Source organism: Spermophilus citellus (genome assembly GCF_964194105.1).
Source record: "Spermophilus citellus genome assembly, chromosome: 14".
NCBI lineage: Eukaryota > Metazoa > Chordata > Mammalia > Rodentia > Sciuridae > Spermophilus > Spermophilus citellus.
Window position 1 is genome coordinate 100,085,254 of NC_138194.1, and position 21,193 is coordinate 100,106,446.

The following is a 21,193-nucleotide window of genomic DNA, read 5'->3' on the forward strand; positions in this document are numbered from 1 at the left end:
TTTTCCATTATATACAGGCAGAAGTAGGAGAAAGCCCACAAATACTGGTGCTTGCTCATTGCTGACTCTTCCACACTAGTCTGCTCATTTTCTGTCCTCCTTGGCTTGTTTTCTTTCTGTCCTTCCCTCCATCCCTTCTCAAATCTCCAGTAGACACTAAAAAAATAAAAGGCTTTTCCTATTGGCAAGTTTGCTGACGATATTTCAGGGGGTTTGCTCTACTCAAAACAGCCCATTGCCAAAGAAGGGAATGTAAACACAGCTCATCCCAACATGAATGGCGTGTAGATTTCACCCATAGGTGAGGAAACGTGGCAATCAGACAGCCATTGCCCATCTCAGTTCCCTCAGTGTTCACATCCATAGCAGGATTCCGATCTTTTCCTCTTTATGTAGATCACAAGTCCTGCAGAAAGGCTGGGAGATGGACTCAGGGGAATGTTTTTTCCCACTGGAATGTGTCTGCCTGGGCAGGGCCTAGGGTATGGTTGTCCACCTTGACAGGGGAACCACAAGCTGTGTCCCACTGTCACCTGCAGGATGCTGTCACAACTGATGGCCCACAGCCCTCCTGCATTTCTTCATTATGCCAGGAATGCCAGACCCAGGACCCTTGGTGCTCTTCTCTTCCTGCCATAGGGACACCCTTTTCTCATCAGCACATACTCCAGATGCAATTTTCACTGCTGACTTTAGGATACCCAGGTGTGGTCCCCCATTTTCATGGACAAAGAGCTGAGAATACAGGGGAACTGGCTGTGCCGGGGATGGCTCAGCACATTCTGACACAGGATCCTTGAGGACATCTCCTTATGCCTCAAGTTCAACCCAGTTTGGACCTCTTGCAACAGCTTAGAATCTCTCCAAGTATCCTAAGACAGATGGCTGGCCAGCCTCCCACCCAGAATACACCCAGTGGCCTGAGAGCTGCTGCATCCTGATGCCAAAGCCATCTAAAAGGACCTTAGTACCCCCAAGGCCAAGGGCCCCTGTAAGGTTAAGAAAGGAATAACCCCTTGAAAGGACTGAGAAACCCTGTTCCACCCTGGCTCTGCCTCCGAGAAGCATATGAAGACGGGCATCTTCAATTTCTGCGCCCTGGTTTTCCCACCTAGTAAGTAGGGCTGTGTCTAACTTACTGTGTCCTTCTCAAAGAGAAGATATATAGATGGAATAATGAATGTAGATGCCTTGCAAATGATGCTCAATCCTCCTCAAGGAATATATTATTCGCTTATTTTTTATGAGAAATAAGAGGAAGTACTTATTTTTTATTTTTTTCTAAATGTGATTTCCTGAAGTTGAATTGATGTGTGTTTGGGGGTTGAGGGATGGAGGATTTAGGGATGGTAGAGAGCACTGCATACTAAATTAACTTGTAAGCAACAGCAAACATAGAAAATGGCAGCGCATGACAATGCAGAGGAGGAAATGTTTATCCAAAGAATACGAAGGAGCAGTCTCAAGAGAGGAAATGTCACCACGACAATGGTCCCCAGGTGCACACAATATGAGCCTTTGCAGAAGAACTAAAAATCGTCCATTTGTTTGTTTCTGTGTTGTGATTATTGTTTTTCTTGTTTGAACTCCGTTAATTTCCAAATACGGCAAAAGACATTTAGATAAATAATCATTTCACTGCTTTAGTGAAAAACCTGAATGACAAAAATTACAAGAGGAAAATGTATTCTGCATATGAACATCTTGTCTGTGGACACCTTCAACTGTGGCTCTTTTATCTTATCTCCTAAAGGAAAACACAAAAGTGTGCACTGATTTTTCTTTATCATTATCATTGTCATCACCATCACCATCATCATCATCATCATCATCTTCCCATTTGAAAATAATTCCATAGTCAGAAAGCACTTACAACCGTAGCATTTAATTATCTGGCAATCAAGAATGTTTTGCAGTGAGTGACACCATCCCCACATTCCTCAAAGCGAAGAGTGACACTGTATTGTTTAAATCAAGCTGACCTAGATTGCACTGTTGTGAGAAGGAAAAGAAGAAAAAAAATACTGTGCCTACACACTGATTTTAGTGTTCTCATCACATTTTAACTTTTGTATTAAAAATAATGCATTTATTCCATAAACTATACAAGCACATTGTAATGTGAGTTAGAACTGTTATTTCCAAGGCAAAATCAGAATTATTATTTAGAAGAATCCCATAGTTCTTCATTATTTCATTCTATTTTCACATGCAACATTTCTCAGAATGAGCCTATGGTACACACCTGGAATTTACATAGTTTTCAAATTAGCAAGATAAAGCAGGAAAGAAGGAGAAGATACACGTCAGCTACGCCATGGTTGTCTTGTCACTCAAAAGTGATTATTTTGGAGGAGACAAATGGAAAAAGAGGCTGGAGTCAGATGTTTGGACCAAGTTTCAACATATCAGGTCTAAGTGCCTTCATTTGTTGAGAGGAGGTGGTGTGGACTATAAACAGCCGTCCCATGTGCTTCAATCTGTTCCAGCTGGAATCAATGTCAGGGCAACAAAGATAACAAAGAACAAAATGACTAAAAAGGTCATTTCAAGTACAGCAGGGCCACAGGCCCTAGGAGACAGGCTCGCTCGCCTGGGGAGGGACGATTCTAAGCCTGTCCTCCCAGCTCCCTGGCTGCTGCTGCTGCGCTCCTGTGTCCTGGATGATGGTCCACCTGCACTGTTGAAGGGGAGTCGTCTCCAGCTCTGCCCTTTGAGGGCTCCTGCTTCCTCAGTCTCTGCTTCCATGTTCGGCATCTCTGTTGGGTTCTTAAGTCTCTGGGTGTGCTCAGCCTTTCATCATTACTGTGTTGCTCTTCTCTGTCTCTAGGACTCTCTTAGCTCTGAGTCTACTTTATCAATATCGACCCCACCCCCTTGCTTGATAGTCCAGGCTGAGCGCTGGTTGCATGCTTTTTGCATCTGTATTCGACTATTTTGAGAGACCTTCTTATAGATGACATAAGTTGGGTCATTTCTTTAAATTTACTCTGCCAATATCTGTCTTTCAGGGGTGTATTGAGACCACTGGTACTTGACAAGTTGACTGTTATGTTGGGGCTTTAGTCTGCCCCTTTTTTCTTGTGTGTCATGGTTTTTGTTTCTGAGCTTTCTTCTTCCTGCCCGCTTGTGGATTACCTGATCATTCTGAGCTGAGCTCTGGTTCATCTCTGGTGTTCCTGTGGATGTCACCTGCAGTATATCCACGTGTGGTCACAGGTCATCACACTCTGCTACTTGACCCATTTGGGGAGTTTGAGTGGATTTTAGAAACTTTACCACTTTACGCCCCTTTACTCTTGTGTCTTTAGAGCAGAACTGACTCACACTTCCTCTACAGACGGTTCAGCCACCTCATTCTCTGAAATTTAGAAAACCCCAAAGGTGAAGCAAAAACCTAACGTAGTCACCAATATTTTGCTTACCGTGCTACGGTTTCCTTCACGCTGTTTCTTGCTTTCTTCTTTATTGTTTCCTCTGTGTGTGTGTGTGTTTTCTATTATTTTTAACTTTGTTTTATTTTCTGCAGTGGTAGGGATGGAACCCAGTGGTCTTCTACCACTAAGCTGTACCCCAGTCCTTTCTGTTTTATGAGACAGGGTCTTTCTGTGTTGCTGAGGCTGATCCCAGACTTAGAATCCTCTTGCCTCAGCCTCCTGAGTTGCTGAGATCACAGGCCCGCCCAACCATGCCTGGTTCAGATAACATCTGTTAGTCATCGTGTACCCACAGAGGGGATGTCTTCTGAGACCGACTCTCCTCATGTTGTTTCATCTGAGCTCATCTGGCTGTCACCCTCCAATCCTCCTGGCTCTTCCACTGGGTGGGCGATTCTGGATGAACTCCACTGTCCATCTAACTCTGGCTCATGCCTTCCTGTCCTTGCGGTTCTCCATCAGTGCTTGTGACTACATGCTGAAGCCCTTTTATCATGATCATTTAAAACCTTTGTCAGTCCCAGCCTTGGCCATGTTGGCATTGGCTTTTATTGATGATTGTTCTATTTTTTTTTATTTTTTTCATTCATTTTAAGACTTTTTCTATTATTGGTATAACAAGTGAATTTTCTACTGAGAACAACATTTTCACGTCATGAGAAAGATTCTGGATCTTGTTTTTGAGTGGTCCTTCTGTCACATCTTTAGCCATTGGCCCTACTTCAGCAAAGTTACCAATAGATGGGAACAGAAGTAAGTCCAGGGTTCCATCTCAGTCTCCATGGACAGCTCAAGGGAGCCTCCTGGTTCTTCTGGTGGCTGGCCCTGCTTTCGCACACAGCTGAGCCTGTGGGCCATGTTCAGATCAACCCATAACGAGGCCTTGCTAACATGGATGCTTGAGGGACCTCAGACTTCTTTGTGATGTTTCCTGACTTACTGTGTTGCACCTTAGAGTTTATTGGCTTTGTGGGTCTGTTTGGATTTCCAGGAGGCCAGCTTTTCCTGGCCAAACCAGGGCATTTATGAGGCAGAAAGAAAAGTCAGGCACCACAACACCATGTTCTTCCTCAGATCCTGGGATCCCTGGCTGCTCTCATCTTCTCTCTCCTACTTCCCATTCTCCTCCCTCCTGCCCTCTCCCTCTCTTTGCAGTTGTGCAGTTGGACGTGGAGCACTGGGGAAGTACACGTTACGGTTTGGGTCTGAAATGTCCCCCCTAGAATCAGGCATTAAAGGGTTAGTTCTCAATGCAGCACTTTTCAGAGGTGGGGATTGGGGGAACTGATTGGCTGTGAGGGCTCTGACTCATCCACTGATGCTAAGTGGACTAGTGGTGGGTGGCGGAGGCTGTGGAGTGCAGGGTCTGGTGGAAGGCAGAGGGCCCTTGGGCACTGCTCTCCCTCTCCCTTTCCTCTTTCTCCCTCTCTCTCTGTTTATGGTCTGCCATGAGCTGAGCAGCTTTCCTCCCCCACACCCTTCTCTTGGCCCATTCTACTCTCTCTCCTTTCCATCTTCCCCACTCTTTTCTTTTCTCTTTTCTATTCTTGAACATTTATTCAAATCGTTAGCTGAGCCAGGAAACTAGACTAAGGAGTGGAATACACACACACACACACACACACAACACACACACACACACACACACGTACACATCAAAAAACCCCAAAACCCAGCATCCATTCACTGAGAAAGTGACCTATGGACATAGTGCTGACCCCGCCACTCACTTCATGGACAAGGTGAGCATGACTCCTGTGGCTGAGAAGGAGTGAGCATGCCCAGTGGGCACCTGTGTGCTGTGCCACCCAGGTCCACTGCTGCATGTGAGTGGACAATGGGTGGACAAGGAGGAGGAGCATCAGGAAAGGACAGAGACAGCCCAGAGCCTTCCATCTACCACACAGGGAAAGCGGAGGGGCTGAGGGCTGGGGAGAGGGCGGAGAGGGTGAGTGGGGCTGTGAGTGCTTTGAATGCCATGCCCCAGATACATAGATTATGTTATTCTCAAACAGCCTACTAACAGATTTAAAGCAGCATGTCTACTTTTCCCCTTCAGGCCTCGCTTTCCTGCGTCCCTATGTAGAACTTCTAGTGGAGAAAGAAAGGGAGAGAGAGAATGCACTTACAGAATGGGGAGCCCTTCCCAGAGGAGGAACTGCACTGTAGTTTAGCATGAGAACATTTGCTGAATTTGTGTCTGATAGAGCCGGAGTCCCAGGGCTGGGCTCAGGGACTTCCTAGTCCTGTAGAAGCTGCCTGTCTCCTTTCTAGGCATCCTTCCATGTGGTCAGCCACGCTCAGGGCCTCCCCGCCCCACGAGGGAAGATGCCACTCCTTGCCTCCTCGACCTCGCTCTCCATGATGGTGTTTTTATCTCTTTGCCTCTAATCATTTTTTCCAAGGACTCCAAAGTGTGGTCTGTTCTGCTTTCTGGTTTTATGTCTTTTTATTACAACATAGTGCTGTCTTGAAAACCCTTTGTCTTTAAGGTTTCCAAAACAATCTGCAAATATTAGCTAACCCATTTGTACCTTGACCCTGGGAGGTGGGGTCAGTGTGATTACTTCTGCTTTACAGATGAGCAGGCAGGAGGAGGAAGGTGAGAGATTTGCTTGCTTTTGCAAAACAGAGCAAAGAACAAGTGAGTCATTCTCCAGAGCATCATTCCTAACTACTTTGTGTCCTGCTTGTCCTGTTCTTGAGAAGCAACTGGTAGAAAAATGCAGGGCACAGGGGCCATGGAAACAGAGGGCAACATCCCAGCCTCTGGCAGGGTGCACCACCTGCATGAGCTGAATGACTCCCGGGTCTTCTTACCCTGTCCTGTGAGTATCCAGGACAGGGGACACAACATCAATACACACAACATGTGTCATGTAATATCCACCTAGTAGCAACACATGTGTCCGGAATGCAGAATGTGCTAGAGAAATAGTTTTCTTTCCCTCTGTAAGCTCTTCTGCCTGACTAGAGTATAATGAGTGGAATTAGCCAGATCTACCCTTATATTTTGCCGGTGGCTATTGAAAGGAAAGTGAGGAACTGCAAGACAGGTGAGTGAGAAATGAAAGATGGAGACCAGGCAGAGATACACACAAGAGTTTATTTGTCAGAACTGACAAATAAAGGCCATCTCTCCATACACGGAGAGAAGCAGGGCAGGCTTGGATTTTGGTGCTTTAATGGGCCACACTCAGGGATCAGAGCCCAGTGGGTCCTAATGTGGGCTGTTTAAGGGTGGGGTGGGTGTGAGGAAGTGGTGAGCCTTTCCAGGAAAGACCCTTGGGTGGGAAAATGGCCACCCAGATGCTAAGCAAGGACCTTACAGCTATGAAGTTAGCTTAATTCCAAATCTTGTTTGTATCATTTACATGCTGTGCCACTTTGTAGAGACCCTTAGCCTTATTTTCCTCATCTGCTAAGTAATGATAATAATAAAAGGAACAGAAAAAGTATAGAAGAATAATAGAATTTACTCAAAATGTTGCAACATAAGGGAACCAAGTTAGCAGAATAAAAACTGAAAGCATGTTGTCCTTCTTGAATGGGCACACACAAACCCACCATTTCTTCCTCCCGTCTCTGTTCCACGTTGAGAGTCCTCTGATGTAGGAAGTGGCATATGTATGTGTTTGCAAAGGTGAACTATGATAAACTATACAAAGGACTAGTTCAGCTTCATTGGAGGAATAGAATATTTCTGTAGAAATACTAACATGTGTGACTTCAGGTTGCCATGGACGTGTCTGGAATAGGATTCTACTTCAACAACCATTAGGGCAGCAACATACAGCACCTTGCCTGCACCTGGTACAGAACTCCATATCCAAACACGTTTATTAAATATTTGCTGACCATTAGGATAATATTCTTGGTGGTAGTGTTCTCTAATACCTACTTGAGAGTAGTGTAGGAGAAAAAATGTGCTCACTATTTGACAAGGAATTAGTCAGAAACTTTACATTCTGTTCATACTTGCTGATCTAAAATTAAAATACAAATCTTCACATTCACAGATTGATATAATGTTCTGAAGATTTCTTGATCTCAGTTCAAGCTAATTTTAACAACTATTTTATTCTGAAATATTTATGTTGAAATCTACGGGATTAAAATGTTAGAATTAATTCTCAAACTCACCAGATGTTGAATAAATTATGTTTTTTAATTTGAGTTTCAGTTTTACTTTTTTATCTATTATATCTTCCCTATAGTTTTTTTTTTTAAATTGGTTATTCACAACATTACAAAGCTCTTGACATATCATATTTCATACATTAGATTGAAGTGGGTTATGAACTCCCAATTTTACCCCAAATGCAGATTGCAGAATCACTTCGGTTACACATCCACATTTTTACATAATGCCCTATTAGTAATTGTTGTATTCTGCTACCTTTCCTATCCCCTACAATCCCCCCTCCCCTTCCCTCACATCTTCTCTCTCTACCCCATCTACTGTAATTCATTTCTCTCCTTGTTTATTTTACCGTTCCCCTCACAACCTCTTATGTGTTATTTTGTATAACAATGAGGGTCTCCCTCCATTACCTTGCAATTTCCCTTTTCTCTCCCTTTCCCTCCCACCTAATGTATCTGTTTAGTGTTGATCTTTTCTTCCTGCTTTTCCTCCCTGCTCTGTTCTTAGTTGTTCTCATTATATCAAGGAAGACATTTGGTATTTGTTTTTTAGGGATTGGCTAGCTTCACTAAGCATAATCTGCTCTAGTGCCATCCATTTCCCTGCAAATTCCATGATTTTGTCATTTTTTAGTTCTGCGTAATATTCCATGGTGTATAAATGCCACATTTTTTTTATCCATTCATCTATTGAAGGGCATCTGGGTTGGTTCCACAGTCTAGCAATTGTGAATTGTGCTTCTATGAACATCGATGTGGCAGTATCCCTGTAGTACGCTCTTTTAAGGTCTTCAGGGAATAGTCCGAGAAGGGCAATAGCTGGGTCAAATGGTGGTTCCATTCCCAGCTTTCCCAGGAATCTCCAAACTGCTTTCCAAATTGGCAGCACCAATTTGCAGTCCCACCAGCAATGTACAAGAGTACCCTTTTCTCCACATCCTCGCCAGCACTTGTTGTTGTTTGACTTCATAGTGGCTGCCAATCTTACTGGAGTGAGATGGTATCTTAGGGTGGTTTTGATTTGCATTTCTCTGACTGCTAGAGATGGTGAGCATTTTTTCATGTACTTGTTGATTGATTGTATATCCTCCTCTGAGAAGTGTCTGTTCAGGTCCTTGGCCCATTTGTTGATTGGGTTATTTGTTATCTTATTGTCTAATTTTTTGAGTTCTTTGTATACTCTGGATATTAGGGCTCTATCTGAAGTGTGAGGAGTAAAAATGTGTTCCCAGGATGTAGGCTCCCTATTTACCTCTCTTATTGTTTCTCTTGCTGAGAAAAAACTTTTTAGTTTAAGTAAGTCCCATTTGTTGATTCTTGTTATTAACTCTTGTGCTATGGGTGTCCTATTAAGGAATTTGGAGCCCAACCCCACAATATGTAGATCTGAACCAACTTTTTCTTCTATCAGACGCAGAGTCTCTGATTTGATATCAAGCTCCTTGATAAAGCAATCATGAAATTCATATGGAAAAATAAAAGACCCAGAATAGCAAAAGCAATTCTAAGCAGGAAGTGTGAATCTGGCGGTATAGCGATACCAGATTTCAAACTATATTACAGAGCCATAGTGACAAAAACAGCATGGTACTGGTACCAAAACAGGCAGGTGGACCAATGGTATAGAATAGAGGACACAGAGACTAATCCACAAAGTTACAACTATCTTATATTTGATAAAGGGGCTAAAAGCATGCAATGGAGGAAGGATAGCATCTTCAACAAATGGTGCTGGGAAAACTGGAAATCCATATGCAACAAAATGAAACTGAATCCCTTTCTCTCGCCATGCACAAAAGTTATCCCTATAGTTTTTAAAAAGGCCCAGAATGTGGTTCTAGTGCATTTAGGGACACCTGTAACACCCCTGAGCAGACTAGTCTGCAGTGACATCAGAAAGGACATTCGCTCAGAATGAAGCTTCACTTTCAAGAGTGAAAAATTGGAAAGAAAAAAAAATGCACTCCTAATGCATTCTAGGCTGTCACTTTCCAAATTTTGACTCAGATTTCTGATGCTTCAGAGGGAATGTTCAAGAAGGAAGCCAAGAACTCTTTCAAAGAGAGCAGAGCAGTTGCATATTGCCTGGCAGTGCATTATGCATGCCATATGCAAATTGCTTCTTGGGTTCTTTGCTGAAGCAGGAACACAGAATGGCAGAGGCCCCATGAACCTGGAGCTGTCTACCTCATCCTTAGACAGCAAGGAGAGGGGTGCCGCAGTCTGGCTGGGCACAATTCAGGAGCCACTTGTCAAAAGAAACAAACTTTATTTTAGAACACACACACCAAACCACACAGCTCCTCAGGAAAACCTTCAGAGCCCAACTGCCACCATCAGCTTCCCACAAGCGTCTCTCCTCCACCAGCCTCTCCACCTCCCACAATCCTCCTGCTCTTGAGGCCGATTGGCTGGGTCGCGTGGGCGGAGCCAAAAAAAGTCCCCCAGTGAGCAGCTCCCTGGTCTGAAAGGGTGGGGAAGCATCCCAATGAGCATCACCGCAGAGGAACCAATCAGTTGGCAGCTAGAAGTTGCTGGGGCCGCTGTGAGCCAATCATCAGCCGGCAGCTGGAAGTTTGCTGGCAGCTGGAAGTTTGCTGGGGCCCCTTTGGCTGTGGCTCTCAACAGAGGGGAAAGGAAGATGAACACACCACAAAGAAAACACTGAGACCTTTCCTAAAAGAGTCACATAGCTGGGTGTGTTCTGCTGAAATCCAAGTGTTTTACATCATGAGCATGTGGTCTGGATGGGAGTTGACCTCTTAGCCCCATCCCCCTTCCCTGTCTGTGATTGTCTGGGGAGAGCACAGCCATGCTCCTGAAGCTCTTTGGAATTCTTTGTACTTTGGGGACATGCTAGAATCAAAAGGAGTCTTGCTCTTGGCTACACTTTTGACCAGAAAGTTACTGCTTAAATATTCAGTCTTCTAATGGAAAATGGACATAAAAGAAAATAAAAAGGAATTCATAAAAGTAAAAGCACATTTTTCTTCTTTCATCAATTTGTAGTCTAAATGCTTTGAGCTCTCTCTCCACTTCTGTTACCAATAGCTTGGTCCTTGTCTCCATGCCAATCTAATATCCAGGGCATGGTTTTAAGGAAAAGGAAAAAGGTTTATTGCTTTGGTAGCAAAATACAAACACAGGGGACTCCTGTCCCAAAGGCTTTGATTCTGCTCCTCAGCAGGAATAGGGGGCTTTTAAAGGGGTGATTCCAAGGCTACATTCCACTTGTTCTCTGTTGGAGTTAAAATTCACTTGTTAAGTTTGAAGATAGTCATTTCCGAGATCTTCTGGTGCCATATGCAAAGTCTGGTTTACTTTCTTCCCATGGTGGGTGTGTGCTCAAGGAAAGATAAATCTGTCTAAGATTTATTTTAGAAAGGTAATTCTGTTCCCCTGAGATTAGAGAGGGGGAGAGATTAGGGAGGAACCAGAAGAGAAGAAAGAAAAGAAAAAACCTTACAAAGGTGTTTGGTTTTTTCCTTAAAGAAAAAAAATAATAACTTCTCAGCAAAAGAAACAACAATCTGTGAGGTAAACAGAGAGCCTACATCTTGGGAGCAAATTTTTACCCCTCACACATCAGATAGAGCACTAATCTCTAGGGTATATAAAGAACTCAAAAAGCTAAGCACCAAAAAAACAAATAACCCAATCAACACATGGGCCAACGACCTAACAGACACGTCTCAGAAGAGGATATACAATCAATCGACAAATATACCATCTCTAGCAATTAGAGAAATGCAAATCAAAACTACTCTAAGATTTCATTTGACTCCAGTCAGAATGGCAGCTATGATGAATACAAAAAAACAATAAGTGTTGGCGAGGATTCGGGAAAAGGGAACACTCATACACTGCTGGTAGGACCACAGATTGGTGCAGCCAATATGGAAAGCAGTATGGAGATTCCTTAAAAACTGGGAATGGAACCACCATTTGACCTAGCTATCCCTCTCCTGGGTCTATACCCAAAGGACTTAAAAACAGCATACTTCAGGGACACAGCCACATCAATGTTTATAGCAACACAATCCATAATAGCTAAACTATGGAGCCAACCTAGATTCCCTTCAGTAGATGAATGGATAAAAAAAAATGTGGCATATTTACACAATGGAATTTTACTCAGCAAGAGAATAAAATCATGGCATTTGCAGGTAAATGGATGCAGTTGGAGAAGATAATGCTAAGTGAAGTTAGCCAATCCCAAAAAACCAAATGCCAAATGTTTTCTCTGATATAAGGAGACTGATTCATAGTGGGGATAGATAGGACGAAGAGATGAATTCTAGAAAAAGAAGAGGAGTGGGAGGGAAAAGGAGGGGGCATGGGGTTAGAAATGATGGTGGAATGTGACGGACATCATTATCCAAATTATATGTATGAGGACATGAATTGGTGTGAATATACTTTGTGTACAACCAGAGATATGAAAAATTGTGCTCTACATGTGTAATAAGAATTGTAATGCATTCTGCTGTCATATATAAAAAAATTAAAAGAAAATAGTTGCAGTGGCAGAGCAGCAGGGGCTATATTCAGGGCATAAAGTGGGCCACAGTTGTACTTCTCTCTCCCACACTTCCTCTCCCCATTATTAACTCTTACATACATTATTAACTCCTACATACATTGTAACAAACACAATTTAATTATATTTTCTGCTTGATAAGTTTCCAATTCCATTCTTTTCTTATAGGTAACCCTAGAATTGAGCAGGAAAACTGGATAATTGAAGAATCTCAATTACTTATTAAATCAGTAGAAAACAAAAATGGAATTTTTTTTAAACATCTAAAAATTCAAGTCTTTTTGGCTTCTACACTTTCGGCTTTTTGAAAAGCACTGTGGTAGACGGTAAGAACAAACACCTTACAGAGGGTGGCAGACAGGGAGGTAAGAAGAAAGTGATTGATCCATTTTCTGAAAGTGATTGGAATGTTGTAAAACACTGGCTACTCTGAATACAAGAAATATTGTGTAAACCCTAACCACACTCAAAGAACCAAAATCGCATCTGATGACTTTAAGAGTCATAGATTTGAAGTTGACTTTTGTGATCTGCATGATGTTGGAGCTGCATTTTAAAATTTTGAGCTAATGACAAGATGTTCAAGGCAAGAACTGCCTGACTAATTTCCATGATGTGTATCTCACCTGTGACAAAAGGTGTTCCAGAGTCAAAAAACCACAGACCATGAATGAAGCTCATGATGACATCAAGACTGCTAAAATTACTTGCTTCATTTGTTCTGTGTTGCTTTTACTAAAAATCACAAGGATCAGATTGCAGATATTGGGAAGACCTGTACCCAAAGGCCTGCTGATCCGGAGGAGAATAATGGAAATCATGACTCAAGAGGGGCAGGCACATGACTTGAAAGAAATGGTGAATAAACTGATTCCAGAAAGCACTGGAAAGGGCACAGAAAAGTCTCACCTGATCTATTTATCCTCTTCATGACACTTTTATTAGAAAAGTAAAACAGCTGGAGAAACCCCAATTTGCTGTCCTACTGTGTGTGTGGGTGTGTGCAAGGGACTGAACCCATGTCCTTGCGCAAGTCTAGACGACTTCTTCATCACTGAGCGAGGTCAGCAGCCCACATCCACGTTTGGACTGGAACACTCATGAAACTTCATGGTGAAGGTACTAATTTTGGAAAAGCCACTGGGGATGAGACACAAGCCGTGGATATGAACCATCAATCTATGAATCTGCTCAAGATTCAGATTTTAATAGTGACAAAGACAAAATCCTGTCTGTGAAGATGAACATCAAAAGTAAACATAGCAACTTACTCTTCACTTACATCACTGCTCCAAAGGTAGCCTGACCGGACCTCCCTTTCTGGAGGTCAATACTGTTCAGAGTGGTGGCTTCCAACTTCCAGTGATGGAGGCTGTACATGTTGCCCTGTATGAGAGAGGCCTTGCTTTTCCCAGTTTAGTGAAATTAAAATTGTTCCTTTTGCTCAACCACCTCCCGTTGGCTGTGGTGGAATTCTGTTTGGGAAGTTGTTGGGTTTGTTCTGCAGGAAGAGTCTGGGAGGGGCTGCGCTGACAGTTAGCTGAGTAAGATGAGGCCTCCGATGTGCAGAGACCACAGCCCTGCCCAGTGCATGTCAAGGCTTCCCATGGAGTCTCACAACGGGGGATAATCTTCACCCCACTGGAGGGTAGAAATAGAACTAACCCATTAAATGGAGCCTGGACTGACCGTTAATGATAAAGAAAACAGCAGAAACAAACAAACAAACAAACACAAGAACAAACAACTAGACCAGAACTAAATACATAAGTTGTGCCTCGCTGACCAGGAAAGACCCAGAGGATGTTTCCATTAGTGGCAAGAGCATCATCAAAGTCAGGGCATGTTGATCTGGAGCCCAAAATGTTTTATTTTTCTGCAGATGCAGAGTTTGACTGTTTCGATCATGGGTTGAATTCCTGAAGATTGGCTCTTTTCATGTGTCCTCTCTACCATTCTGGGTAGTTTGGCTTTTACCCTAGGCCTATCCTCCCACAGATACTAGATGATACAGTGGTTCATTCACAGCCTAATGTCATTGCACAAATCACAAAATGTATCTAAATTCCTGCAGCCTGAACATTATAGCCTAGAGTTCAAAGGTCAAGGGAGCCTCCTGAAGCCTCTCTGTGTCTTTTGAATAGATTTGTGCTTGTGCCCATTTTAAAGTCAAATGCTAGAAGGTGGAGTGGGACTTTTGTTACTGACTCAAAACATTTAAGGTTTGTCACTGGGTCTGGGTGTGTCTTTTCTAAAGAATGTGATGCCCCAAAGACAAGACGGCACCAGGCACCACCCGCAGGCAAAGGTAGTGTGAGGTGAAGTGGGACCTAGGTCCTGGGAGCATCTACAAATAAGTGACTAAAGAGGGTAAAAAACAGCCCAGTTATGGAAGGAGCAATTTAACACGGACAGACGGTAAGAAAGGTGGTTCAGGAGGTCCAACGTGAAATTTTTCATCTGGATTAAATACTTTGGGTCCTCAAATTCATTTGTCTTTTACTGATAAGAAAAACGTGAAGTGGGAAAAAAAATCCAATTTTAATTACACTGTGCTGGGTGCTGAGATGCGTGAGCATGTGTATTCTTCAGAAATGCTGAGAAATTTTGATTTTATATCCACTCTTCTCTACTAAGGAAACTGAGACTTGGAAAAATTGATTTACTCAAAGCCTCATTAACTAATGAGGAGCACAACTGAGATTTAAACTGAAATTGATCTTGCTCATGTAGTGTGTAGTTCTACGTAAAAGTGTCCAACAGTGTTTTCCTGGAAGGAAGATATTGTGGAGGAGAAAGATATATTTTTTTAAATAAATGTTTCCTGCCTCTGCATTTGCATTGAGATTGAGCTAAAACAGCATTCATATGGGACTTTCTCTGAGGCCAGGAGGGCTGGGGTTTGGTGACAAAATGTTCTCCCCACCTCCTCAGTGCCTTCTCTGCAACCATCTTAGGGGTAAAGTTCAAGTTTATCTCCTACCTACTGAGAACTCATCTTTTAAGCCACTGTCTGGACACTCGGGTTTCTAAAACTCATAAATGACCTCACCCTACTTCCAGACCAGCCTGAGTGACTCTCCAAGGATCATTCCTTCCAAAGACATCCTACCTTGCAGAAGGATATGTGTTTCAGCTTGGTGGGCAGCTCAAAGGATTGGACTGCTGTGCTGGAGAGAATGTACCATGAGTGTGCAGGACAGGGCCACAGGAGTGCCCACTGGTTACTTGTGAGACAGATGGTGCTAGGGATCACAGGGAAGGCACTAAACCAAGGCTTGTAGTTGGGCTCTTTTTCATCCCCAGTGAGAATCAGGAATGGGCTAGAGGGTGTGTCTTGACTTACAATGTAGAGGTCTGATGAAGTTCTATGGAATGCAGCCAGGTACATTAGCAACAGTAACAGTGGCATCTAGGCACTTTACATGTAACAACCTATTGAGTCCTTAGGAAGCTCAGTCACACAGAATGCACCATGCATGAACTCCTTGTGGTATGTAAAATATGGTGTGAATTGAAAGCTCCAGAACTTCCTTAATTGGAACTACATTCTCTGCCCCATTTTGTTATAGATGAAGACCCTGAGACATGGAGATACAGCAATTTGCTCATCAACACCCGGGAGGCTTTATTCCCCAACCATCTGCCTCTAAGTCTAAGCCTGTGTTTTCATCACTACACTCATCTGCCAGCTGGAAGAGCGTCAAGAACACTGTGCCAGGAATAGGTGTGCTCGGTGCCTCATTCATCTCCAGTGCCTTCCATTCATATCTCAGGGCTTTGGACTCCATGGAGAGGCCTCGAGCTGGAGAGGCAGAGGAACTCAGCATTCTCCTTGTTTTAGTTTAGGAACACTCATTTTCCTGTCCTTCACCAGAGCTCTTGTGAAAGACCTGTGCCACCCCTGGCTTGACCTCTCAGTGGCTTCCTACCACCCTCAGATGGGTGGATCCCAACTGCTGGAACTGACTTTAGAGCTTTTCCAATCTGGCAACTTACTTAACTTCTGAAAATACAGATGTTCTTTGTCCACCTGCATTCTCTAGCCACAGTCTACCATGTTGACCTCCTTGCGGCTATAATCAGCTCTCATTCCTTTTGACATTTGCAAACACAGTTCTCTCTGCCTAGATCTGCTCCCACCCCCTTATCCCTACTCTTGTCCCCTCCTGCTTAATCCCTGTTCTTCAGTTTTCAACTTTGTGCCACTTCCCCTAGAATCCTACGTGGACCATTATTCTTCTGTACTCGATGTTTGTTTGCACCCTGTGCTCTTCCATTTGTAGCACGTGGGAATCTCTGGTGGCATTGTGTGTCTTTTGTCTATGTCCCTGTGCAGTGATAAATAGTTGGGGAGGAGGATCTGTGGATGATTTCCCACTGAGTCCCCTGGAGCCAGCACACAGCCTATAAGCAATCTGGAGTTGAACTAAAAACTGAAAGCCCTCATTTTTCTGTGCCTAACTTAATCAAATCTTAACAGCTTCCAAATCATTAACTGTAATTTTAGTAATAATTAGCATTATGTATTCTTTTTCTATTTCTCTTGGCAATTTGCAATGGGAGGGATAGAGAAAAAGAAGAAAACATTGTGAGAAAATGAACGTGGTGATTCTCTATGTTTAGATTCTGTAAAGTGTAGAATTTTAAAAACCAGGATGAGAATGAACAGATTCCAACTTGTTGAGAGTTTTTTAACCGTAGGCTGATCACCATGCTTTCCCTGCCTTCCTCTTCCCTTTTCCACTTCGATTTTCGATTTTCGCAGGCACAGACAGTTCACATCCAGTTTTAGAAATGGCTATAAGAAATTTAGCACAGTTTTTCAAAAACAGTGAAATATAAAGGAAAAGTAAGTTCATTACATTTCATGGATGTTTATCATAAAATGATGCACCCACGAGAAATTGCCAGACACAGACACAAACAGAGGAGAAGCCGAGTGCTGTCTGAGTTCCCCTAGAAAGGACTGGAGCAAAACAGAGGACGGATACTTTAGCAAAAGGCCTTGGAAAAATTCTTCCCAATACATAGCAGCGTGGGGAGACTGTGCTGCGATGGTACAGGGAGATGAAAGCAGCACCAAAAAACTTAGAATACTTCCCAGGTATTTACATTTGCTTTGAGTGTCAAGGAGAAATTAGTGATTCGGGATTACCAGCATTTTTAATAACAACACAAGCCTGATACAGAGGGTGGGTGTGAGAGGCTGCTGCCTCTGTCCTGGAAAGGATGTACAATGGATAAAAGGGAATTCCTGCTGGAAAAAGAAACAGGAAAATAAGCAGCACAATGTGGGGAGCAGTGGACAGAAGACCAGAGGGAGAAGGATGGGGGTCTCTATAATAGTGACGCACAACACCAGGACCCTGGCACTCATCGCCAACTTGAACCTACAGCATTGGACTATCTATCTCCTGTTTTTCTATAAAATTTGTGCATAACATTTTAAACCTTAAAAATTACACTTGGGCTTAGAATAAATAAGCCGTAGTGCTGCTATCTCTCATTTCTATTAGGGAGAATAATGACAGTCTAGAGAGACATGGAAGGAACAGGAAGCTGCAGGGCCACCCGCACAAAATTCTAAGCCTTGTCAGGGTGAATAATGCCATTTAGTCATCTGTAAAATGGGGCTGCATGCTGCTCTTAAGATCACCTTCTCTGTTGGACACATGCTTAATCAGTCCCTCCTGGGAACCCATTCCTGTGAGCACTGGTGCACAGCCCAGGTGCTGGGGTAAGGAGTGGATAACCAGCCAATTAATCATAAGCAAATAAGCTATTTAAGATGGAAATTAATATTTATAACACAAGCACAATATGGCCACGAGGTACAGAGTGACCTGTTGTGTGGGGAGATAGTGTAAGTTGCTTCAGTTAGGAAGGATTATCTGTGCAATTCCTCAAGAACACAAAGGTTCAACTGTATCCAAATGACAGTGTTTTAGTCAGTGTTTTCATTACTGTAGCCAAAAGACTGACAAAAAACTAACTTAAAAGTAGAAAAGTTTATTTTGATTCCTGGTTTCAGGGGTCTCAGTCCATAGACGGTGAACTCCATCATATCTCTGGGCCTGAGATGAGGCAGAACATCATGGCAGAAAGGAGTGACACAGAACAGCAGCTCAGAGCATGGTGATCAGAAAGGAGGGAGGGAGGGGAGAGAGAGAGAGAGAGAGAGAGAGAGAGAGAGAGAGAGAGAAAGAGAGAGAGAGAGAGAGAGAGAGAGAGAGAGAGAGAGAGAAATATCTACTAACCAGGGACAAGATATAACAAAGACAAGCCCCATTGATCCACCTCTTGCAGCCACACCTGCCTGCCTATAGTTCTGCTCGGGTTGAACCTCTCATAATTTAATCACTTCACCTCTGAACATTCTTGCATAATCTCACACCTGAGCTTTTTGGGGGACACCTCCTATGTAAACAATAAAAGATGGGGAATCATATTGTAAAAAAGATGGTGCATTATGTGAAACAGACTATTATAAAGAAAGAGCCTAAGACAGAAACTGGAAGGGACTAAGGGTGTGTATGGAATGAGGGAGCAAGCTGTGGAAGTGATTCTGGCCAGATGCAAAGGCCCATGCTGTGTCCACTTTCAAGCCAGGGTGAGCAGTGTTGATTTGCATATGCTACCAGGAGAATCCACTGGAAGGCTTGGCATTGGCCAATAGTAATTTCATTTATATTTTTAGGGTATTTTGACCATGACTTGTCACAGGAGTTTCACTGTGGAATTTTCCACTTGTAGCATCAAGTCAGAGCACAACGTTTAGGTTTTGGAGCATTTCAGATGCTGGATTTTGGGTTTGGAAGTTCAGCTTATATGTAATTTTAACGTATTTAAATTTGTCTGAGTGTGTGTCTATTAAGTGTTTATTAGAGCCATTTTGGAAAATCAATATAAATGAGTACATCATATTCATGTGTACAACTGAGAGTATCCACAAAGTCTGGAATGGTGAGGGAGGAGGTGTGAACATACTAGGGAGGGGTCAGTGACCTAGCCGCGGACAGGTCATGCCGATGCTCTGACGGTTGTACAATGGCATGCTGTTTGTGTGGACTGAACTGAGAATGAGCTGGAAAATGGTAACTTGGCTACCTCCTTAAACACTGTATCTTTTTCACGTCTAAAACGAGGTATTCGCAATCTGAATGTTTTGGAGCCTCCCGGGCCATGGATTCTGTAAAATCTTGTGAGGTGGAAATGCGAATGGATCTGAAGTTAAATCACTCAGGCTCTCCGGAATTTGCTGGCAACAAAAAGGAAGTAGCAGGGGGCTGGAGTGGTGGCACAGTGGTAGAGCACTTGCTTGGCATGTGTGAGGCCCTGGGTTTAATCCTTAGCACCGCATATATTAAGAAAAAAATCGACTCACAACTAAAAAAGATGTTTTTTTAAAAAAGGATTAACACTACAGGCGAGATCCACTTACTGTTTCACAGCATACAATGTTTACTCGTGCCTTGGAATATTTCTAATCCTCTCACTGACTAAGATGCTTGAACAGGCTAAGGGACATCACATGTACTAATCCTCAGGCCCAGTGACCATGGCCCCTCACCTATAGGGATGTGCAGATGTGAGTCAATTGAGGACTTTGCAGTGAGATCTGGTGAATCTTGGAGAACCGCGGCAAGAGGGTTGGTGTCATAGGAGACTGACAGCCGAAGCTAAAGGTCTCAGAAGGACTGACACGGAGACTGAAGCCAAAGACTGCAGGTGGCTCTAGAAGTGGAGAGTGGCAAAGAGACCCATTCTTCCCTAAAGCCTCGGGGATGCCTGTGACCTTAATTTTAGACTTGTGACAGACAAAATTGGCAGATAACCCATCTCAATGGTTCTAAGCCACTCATCAGTAGTGACTTGTTACAGCAGCAATAGGAAAATGAATGTATGTCCCTCTTTTGTTTAGTCCTTAGTTATTTTATTAAATCCGCCTCAGTGGACTTTATTTCTGGGAGGGTAAGAAGATCCCAATGGGTTCCCTAGGGTGAGGGGTTCCCTCCATTTTATATACTCACAAACCTTGTGGAGCAGACCTCTCAGGTCACTGCTATCAGCTACGCCCTGTAGACCCATGTTGGTTATCAGAGAGGCTGAGTTCTGTGAGAGGAAGAGCCAGCCATCTTTGAGGAACTGTGTCACACCAGTTCCTAATTCCTGAGAAGTGACCTTGGTCTGGGCATGGTGGTGTCACCCAAGTAGCAGGAGAAAACAGCAATGGTGGCTTTAGTATTTGAGCCCAAGCACTTCTCCCTTTGTGACTGTCCTCCTAAGTGGGCAGGGAGGCCCCTCACAGGAACAGAATGTAATTATTTAAGGATGTTTCTTGAGTAATAATTGAGTTAGAAGTCTGTTAGCCTTTTTGCATATTTAAACCAAGAATGCAACTCTTCTGATCTGTGTTTATTCTCTACAAACTGTGGGAGAAGCAGGGAAGTCAGAAAGAGGCTGAAATTTTGCCAGGCCCACCACTTAGCTTGTTCACCTTCTCTGAATGGCAGTGAACAATTAGTCTGAAGTGTTCTTCAGTCACATAAATAACATCATACAGTTTAACTGGTGCCTGGGCATGCGGTTTGTCTAATAAGGTGAATGCCCTTGGAGCAGGATTTGTGGACTCTGATCTGGCTGCTTCTCCAGAGAACAGAGTGGTGGCTGAGGTGGAACCTTCTGGGGGCATGGAGCGCTGACTGCTGTCAATCCATATAGATCGCACAGTGCTAACCAAATGAACCGAATGAGTGAGATGGCTGACTCAGACTTCCCTAAGCAGCTGGGACAGTCTCAGTTTCCTGGAGCACTTTTCTAAGGTCATTCCAAGTCTCTAATTTAGTCATCATCACACTATTTTCAAAGTGTCAGTTTGGATGACACCTTCATTAAAACCATTATAATTTTAATAATGATGATAATTCTGAAAACTGACAGCTTAGTGACATTACAAAAAAAATAAAAAAGGAGTTCTGTGGATTTCAGTGTGCTGTCAGGGTGGAAACTGGCCAAGCCACAGTGCCCACTCATTCCTGCATCCAGTTCTTTAAGGTAGAACCTCAGTCCC

At 43.3% G+C, this 21,193-nt stretch overlaps 1 pseudogene across 1 annotated transcript; it reads left to right on the forward strand.

Moving 5' to 3' along the window:
• The first annotated feature begins 5,274 nt into the window (after positions 1-5,274).
• On the forward strand, positions 5,275-20,825 carry LOC308633525 (small ribosomal subunit protein eS1-like; annotated as a pseudogene). Its single transcript has 5 exons — positions 5,275-5,385; positions 6,412-6,493; positions 12,444-13,107; positions 19,269-19,428; positions 20,724-20,825. The product of its transcript is annotated as a small ribosomal subunit protein eS1-like (transcript).
• The last annotated feature ends 368 nt before the right edge of the window (positions 20,826-21,193 follow it).